Here is an 8,286-nt window from a genome sequence, read left to right on the forward strand (position 1 = left end):
AAGTCCTTGGACTAGAAAAAATTATAGCACTGCAAAGCATAACAGATACACCCTAATTCTAGAAAGTAATTCTAATTTCTCTTGTGCTATTTAAATAGCAACTAACGATTCTTAATAGTATGAGTATATATGTACCTGTGCTCAGAATTCTCTTCTGGAATCAAAAGTTGGAGGATATGGATTGGTTTCTTTGTTTTATGATATTGCTTTTAAGAAGATTTACTGAATAATCACCTGGTGGCTGTATTGTACATCAAGCACCTAAGTGTAGGGTGAAAAGTTTAGATTTAAGGTCCTTTCCAACTGTGACATTCTATTAACTACATGGATAGTTTGCTTCATATCATGTAAAGGGAAAAGACAAAAGGGTCATTGCTCTTTTCAGTGAAATCGTCAACTGTCAAAGACATGTACCTTACTTGCAGGAGATAAAGGAATGCTTGATTTTTTCCTTCTAGGCATTCTAAATGAGCAGAACACATTTATAATTTTTCCTTCTGTTACAGAAAGGGGAATGACAAACCTAAGAGGTAATCCCAGAAATCTCTAGCATGGATCAATAGCTTCAGTACTCTGTTGGTGGCTTAGTGAGCTCATTTACAGTGTTTCATACACTCTAAAACTACATATAAGCTAGCTTTGATAAATGAATCTCAGAAAGTGCTGGGAGATGGATCGTCAGCTTCTTAACCTACAAAATGAGAAAGAAAAGATACCATTGCTGAAATCATGGAGACCTTTCCTTAGTCATGTGACAAAAGCATTCAACACAGATGGAACCACATTCTAACTATCTACATGGACTTAATTAAAGGAATAAATTTTAGATATGTGTTTTTCTTTTTCTTTTTTTTTTTTTTTGTTTTCAAGACAGAGTCTTGCTCTGTCGCTCAGGCTAGAGTGCCATGGCGTCAGCCTAGCTCACAGCAACCTCAAACTCCTGGGCTCAAGTGATCCTCCCACCTCAGCCTCCGAGTAGCTGGGACTACAGGCACGGGCCACCACGCCCTGCTAATTTTTTCTATTTTTAGTAGAGACCGGGGTCTCACTCTTGATCAGGTTGGTCTCAAACTCCTTACCTCAAGGGATCCTCCTGTTTTGGCCTCCCAGAGTGCTAGGATTACAGGCGTGAACTACCGTGCCTGGCCCCAGATGTGTGTTTTAATCATGTCTAACAGGGAAATCACATGAAAACAAGAGCTAAACAATATGTCAATACCTTTGACATTTTTTCCATCATTCCTCTTTTACCAAATTTTGTCAGCCCTAGTCAAGATTTCCTAACCTATTCTTAAATTCTTAAAGAGCCAGTGAAATTATTCTTAGGCTCAGATACTCTTGCCATCCTGAGATGTCAGAAGAAAGAAATTAAACCAGCCATATTCATTAACTACTGCATTTAACCTGAGAGAAATATTATCTATTTATCTATCTGTTTAGAGACGGTCTTAAGTCTGTCACCCAGACTGGAGTGCAGTGGTGTGATCATAGCTCCCTGCAACCTCAAACTCCTGGGCACAGGTGATCCTTGCACTTTGGCCCCCCAAGTAGCTGGGACTCCAGGCACGCTCCACCCCTCCTGGCTAATTTTTAACTTTTTTTTTGGTAGAGATGGGGTCTCACTATGTTGCCCAGACTGGTTTTGAAGCCTGGGCTCAAGCCATCCTCCCGCCTCAGCCTCCAAAAGTGCTGGGATTATAGTCGTGAGCCACCATGTCTGGCCAAGAAACTTTAGGATTATAATTAAAATTTCCCATCTTTGGAACCTGAAAAATCATATTAATTATCTCTCTTTGAGTTAAGCAAAAATTCTAGTTTTACCCATGAAAGGAGAGAAATTCTATTCTTAATTGGAAAAAGACCATCAAACTATTTCCCTGGAGGCTGTGATTGACATTACTTCCTAGCATGCAGAGTTGCTTTTGCATTTTCTTGGTGGAACAGATGGTCACTCACTTCTGCAGAGCTAAGCTAAAGACCCAGAACTATTTAAACTCTTGGCTTAGAACCACTTGACAAAGATGTGCTTAGAAGCCATTGTAGATGGCCCAGTGGTATCCCTCATCCGTTGTGTTAACTAATCTCTACCATCTTTCCTATATTCTTTCCTTTCCTCTGTCATTTTCCATAAGTTTTTTAATGGCTTTTTGGGGGGTTTAGAAAAACTTCTACATTTGATGATTCACTTTTATAAGCTTCATTTTAACTTTTCTTAAGTTTGTTTTGTCAACAACTAATGTGTCAAAGGAGGCCTAAAAAGGCTCCTTCCCAAGCTGTTTTCTCAAAAATTACAACTCTTTTTTCTCCTATTGTGTATAAATGTATAATTAACACTATTCGCTATTAAATATTTGCTTAGCAAAGAGAACTTTCTCTAAGGTGCCTTGAATATGTCTGATAAAGTAAATTTGGCTTATTTAATATAAATAATAATGGTAATAACTAACACTGAGTTTCTTCCACATGTCAGGCTCTGTATATATATTATCTCATTTAATCTAGCAACCCTATGAGATGGTCATTTTTTATTACCCCCATTTTACAGAAGGGAAAACTGAGGTACAGAGTATGGTTCAGTAACATGCCCCAGGTCATAGTAAGTGGCAAAGCCAGAATTAGAACCCAGGCACTGAATGCAGGTCCATCTTGATTGTCTCCCCTTGCTAATTTTTCAAGCTTCTGAATTCTCCCTTGTCATGCAGCCCAGTGACTCCATATTCTGCTCATGGAAGAGAATGGACTTGTTTAATAGTACAGAGGACTTGGCAATGAAATTAAGTCAACTTTCGCTAATAAGTCAGTGTGGCTGTTGTTTTAAGTTTGATGACTCAAAATTAGACTTTGGATTACTGGGAGATACTATCTCAGCTGCCCTAAAGGTTTTTTTAGGACCCTGTACTCAAATTCTCACAGATATATTCTCAAAGATATATGAAATTATCCCCCATTTTTCAGAAGCAAGTAAATGTAGCTAATTTTCCCCAAATTAAACGTAATGAGTGATGGAGTTAAACTCAGGCTTGACTGACTGACCACTCATCTGTTCTCCATGCCTCAGTGGTTTAGCACACTAATAGCTCAGGCAGCAGAGCCTCTGGCAACAAGGGACAAGAGAGTCACGCCGTAAGATGAGTGGGCATTGGTTCCTAGATTTTTTTTCTGATAGGTTATCAGGTTTTTTAACTGCTAAGAGGTTATTTAAAGATGAGCAAAAAAAAAAAAAAATCCAATACAGCCTTGAGTTTCAAAAGGAGAGGAGGAGAAGCCAGGTGGGCTAGAGATGTGAGTCCCTTTGCAGCTGTGGCCACCAGAGGCCTGGGCAGCCCTCGGCTGGTTCCCCTGGCCGTGTGGATGCAGAGGAGAGCTATAGAGAAAACCAAAAGCTACTCCATGTGTATCTTTCTTTTTAATCTCTATTAAAGATTGCGAGCTGAAGTTCTTCAGCATAGGCATTACTTGAGTATTTGGTATTACCGCCTTTCCTTATTTTCTGAAATGCATCCCTCGGCCTCCTATTTTGTCCCTGACAACAACGTTTCTAACAAGTGTTTCTGAGAGGGGCAGTCCTCTTTTTTTATACCTGTACTTTGCAGTTGGGAAAGAACTAGAAACCATTCCTTGTTCTCCAGCTGCTCAGATGGGGTACAGGTAGGAACAAGATAAACATGGTGCCTCTTTCTGGAGCGCCAGTTTTATTCAAAGATGTGGGGGGCGGGTGCCATTATGTAAATGGCAACATTGAAGCAAATGGAAGGGAACCCAAAGTCCACAGGCGCTGATGAGATGGAAAGTGATTTCCCAGAGATAAAGCGGCAGGAGCAGTTTAGGCAGGCTCTACCGCCTGACGCCCAGGGAGAGCGTGTTCACTCTCCTTGGAAAACGCCAGAAGCGGTGGCTGGGCCCCTCCAAGAGGGTGAGTCCACTGTGGAACCAGAACTAGCAGCATGACCTCAGGCAAGGCACTTTAACCTTCTGGTTCTCCACGGGAAAAGCGACTTGAACTAGATTAGATCATCTGTTGCAGCTCTCGCAGCTCTGACATTTCTGATATTTCTCCAATACTGCAACCTCCACACTGTCCGCCAACCAGAAGAATATGCAGGGAGAGGAATTGGGCGGTACAGAGTCAGTCGTGGCCTGTTTCCTGCATGGCTGAAAAAGAATCTTACTTTAATCGCCGTCTAGATTAGTTTGTTAGGGAGCTGTAACAAAATGCCACAGATTGGGGGGGCTTCAGAGAAATTTATTGTCACGGTTCTAAAGGGTAGATACCTGAAATCAAGGGGTTGGCAGGGCTGGTTCCTTCGGAGGGCCCTGAGGGGAGGATCTGTTCTAGGCCTCTCTCCTTGGCTTAGAAGTGGTTGTCTTCTCTCTGTACTTTTCTATGTCCAAATGTCTTACGAGGACACCATTGGATGTAATATTGGATTGGGATGTGCATCAATGACCTCATTTTAATTTAATCCCCTCTCTAAAGACCCTATCTCCAAATACGGTTACATTCCAAGCTCCTGGAAGTTAGCACTTTAACTTCCAGGTTAAAGGGGGACATAATTCAGCCCGTAATACTATTTTAGAACTTTTCAAAAAATCTGTGTTTGGCCGGGCGCGGTGGCTCACGCCTGTAATCCTAGCTCTCTGGGAGGCCGAGGCGGGCGGATCGTTTGAGCGCAGGAGTTCGAGACCAGCCTGAGCAAGAGCGAGACCCTGTCTCTACTGAAGATAGAAAGAAATTAGCTAGACAACTAAAAATATATATATAAAAAATTAGCCGGGCATGGTGGCGCATGCCTGTAGTCCCAGCTACTCGGGAGGCTGAGGCAGGAGGATCGCTTGAGCCCAGGAGTTTGAGGTTGCTGTGAGCTAGGCTGACGCCATGGCACTCTAGCCCGGGTAACAGAGTGAGACTCTGTCTCAAAAAAAAAGTATCTGTGTTCTAGGTCAGCAATCCCCAACCTTTTTGGCACCAGGGACGGGTTTCATGGAAGACAATTTTTCCATGGATGGAGGGTGGGGTGGGGGAGGTGGAGCTCAGGCAGTGATGCGCAGCCCAGTTCCTAACAGGCCACAGACCAGTACTGGACCATGGCCCAGGGGTTGGGGACCACAGTTCTAGGTCACTTATTTTGGGGGGACAGTGTTGGGGGTAAGTTGCAGGGACACCCATCAGGACACACCTGAGAGAACAAATGATGGTGCTCAAGGGTGAGAGTGACGATCACCATGGGAAGCGCATGCGGTCAAAAGCAGATGTGAACCAGGTGAGGTGGCTCGCGCCTGTAATCCGAGCACTTTGGGAGTCCAAGGCGGGAGAATTGCTTGAGGCCAGGAGTTGAAGATTAGCCTGGGCAACATAGTGAGACCCTGTCTACAACAAATTTAAAAATTAACTGGGTGTGGTGGTGCACGCCTGTAGTCCCAGCTACTCGGGAGGCTGAGGTGGGAGGATTGCTTGAGCCCAGGAATTTGAGGCTGCAGTGAGCTATGATCAATGGCACTGCTGTACTCCAGCCCCAGCAGCAGAATGAGACCCTTTCTCAAATATAAATAAAAAGCAGATGTGGATGAGATGTTCCTGGCCCGCAACAAGCTCACCATCTTGGCTCTGCTTTTCAGTCCTATTGTTGGAGATCAGCTTCTCAGTGATGTGGCGATACTTCCCACTCACATGCGTCAGCTGGCAGCTCCAATACCAGATTCTGGGATTTTAGAGAAAAGGGAAGATTGTGATAGCAAGCTCACACCTGTGTGGTTTAGTCATCGTCACTGACTCATCAGGAAATACCATGACATGGCGTGTGCACCAACATATTCAGCAATCATGACTCTCACCCCCACCCCAACCTCAGCTTGCCTTTTTTGTCATCCCTCCCCTGCTTAATTTGGGTATCTCCTTCGGGCTTCATGCACAAGCGAGCCATTGGTTGAAATTCCAATGGTTGAAATTGTATACCTGGTTGAAATTCTATACCTGGTGGCTCTCAAAAGCTGTGTAGTCATGAATGTAAGATTAGATACATGTGGCAGATGATGTATCTGCAGCGTGGCTGTCTTATGCTGCAGTGCTGAGTGGAACTAGGGTGGCTTGCCCAGGACTTGGCTGACACCCACTGAAGTTTGTTACCTTTGATGTGAACCTTTCTGCTTGTACATCTACATCGTACCTCCGTGGTATAAGCTTAGAGTTTCTGTGCTTTTAGTGGAATTAGATCCACTGAATTTGGTAACCTGGGGGAAGAGCTCAGATGAGCAGTTACATTACCTTGATATGTAAATACAAATGAAGGAATGAACTTTAAATGTATAAATGCATTAGGTTTCGAAACTTTGTATTACTGAGTAGGGGTGAAAACCAATCAAAAGGGGATCCTTGGTGGTAATAAAGTCAGTAGCTATTGTCACATACTTCGAACATATTTATCTTCCTAGATCTAGTTTTTGTGGTATTCCGTGTGTTTTGTTGTAAATCTCTGTAACCCTGGGACCTAGCACAGTGCCTGCCACTCTTCTTCTTGACCTTCTGTCCCCTCTTGAGAAAGATTTAGAAAGCAGGGTTCTCCCTCTGGTTTTATTTTATTTTTTTCTTGAGACAGGGTCTTGCTCTGTTGCCCAGGCTAGGGTGCAGTAGCATCATCATAGCTCACTGCACTCTTGAACTCCTGGGCTCAAGCGATCCTGCTGCCTCAGCCTCACGAGTAGCTGGGACTAGAGTAGCTGGGACTACAGGTGTGCACCACCACACCCAGCTGATTTTTCTATGTTTAGTGGAGACGGGGGTCTCGCTCTTGCTCAGGCTGGTCTTGAACTCCTGATCTCAAGGGATCCTCCCGCCTCGGCCTCCCAAAGTGCTGGGATTGTGAGCCACCAAGCCCAGCCTCCCTCTGGTTTTAACTATTTCATCATCTGAATTTAATTCCTTTAATTCCTTGGTCTTTTATCATTTTGACCTGAAACAAATTCCCATCACTATTTGAAAAATCGTAAGTATCAGAATGATCGTACACATCAGAAATTTGTTGGCATCAGTATATAATAGAGCTGTGCCTTGTGTTGTTTTCTCTGAATAGTCTCAAAACGGGGACTGTGGATCTAGTAGTTTGGCAATTCCTCTATTTAAAATTCACTTTTTTTTTTTAGAACGTTAGGAATTAACCTGTTATCCTTTGTGTACCCTGAACTTCGTAAGCTGCATTTGCAGAGAGTAGGACCAACTTGTAAACCACCTTGTTCCTTCTCATCGCTGGGCGGGAGGCCGTCAGGTGGCTGCGGTGAAGCGTCTCCCAGAGCACTTCACACCGGAAGCCAGTAAACACTGGCCGTCCCATCACGTACAAAAGAAAATCAAGAATAAAAGCAAGGTCTAATATCAGCTAATATTTATTGAGCGCTTTGCTCACGGGTCAGGTCCTGTGCCAAGCACTTTGCCCACAGAACTCACTGGAATCCTCACACCGCAGTGAGTGAAGCGTGAGTAACATCCTTTACAGATCACTCAAACATCACTCAAAGATTCGAGTGACTGAGTTGTTTGCCCAGTGTTGCACTAGTAAGATGAAGTGCCCGGATTTGGGACCATTACACTTCACTGCTGCCTCGGGAAGGGTTTCCAGATGCTCTCAGGAGACAAAGCAAATGTCTAGCACGGCCCCAGGGGCCAAAGCTGCCTCCTCTGGAACTCCCCCGGCCCTCCAAGCCTGCACCCACCCAGTCAGGGCGCTCACCTGCTAGGGTGCAGCCTTTGCTCCCCCACGGGAAAGCCAGCCCCTGTGTCCTGGCCTTTCTGGGGTGTGGTACGTGGGCAGTTTCTGGTGTCTTCTTTCTGCAGCTTTCGGGTTTAATACACACCAAAGCCTGGGCTCACTCGGACTTGCTGTTTATTTTTGGCATCTGCAGGGCGCCTAGCCTGATGGGAACGAAGTGCTCTCCGGCTCAGGGCGGGGGCTGACACTCTGGCTAGATTTGCTGACCCGTCCCCCCGTCTAAGTGGACTTCCGTGTGACCCAAAGGACGGGGTCACGGCCCGTGTGCAGGGATGAACGTTCGTTCCAGACTTCTCGGTGCCGGGCCCCGAGCTGCAGGCTCCATCAGTCCGGTCCGTCCTCGCGTGAGAGCGGCCGGCGGGAAGACAGGGAGGGAGAGGATGCGCCACGACCCCGCTCCCCCAGAGGACGGCAGGCTCTGTCCCGCCTGCGGGGGATGGAGACCCTCCGGCCCAGGGCCGCTCTCCGCGAAGAGGAGCGGGATCTCAAGCAAGCAAGACAGCCGCAAGGGCTCGGCAGACAGCGG

This window comes from Propithecus coquereli, unplaced genomic scaffold (genome assembly GCF_000956105.1).
Source record: "Propithecus coquereli isolate 6110/MARCELLA unplaced genomic scaffold, Pcoq_1.0 Scaffold600, whole genome shotgun sequence".
Taxonomy (NCBI): domain Eukaryota; kingdom Metazoa; phylum Chordata; class Mammalia; order Primates; family Indriidae; genus Propithecus; species Propithecus coquereli.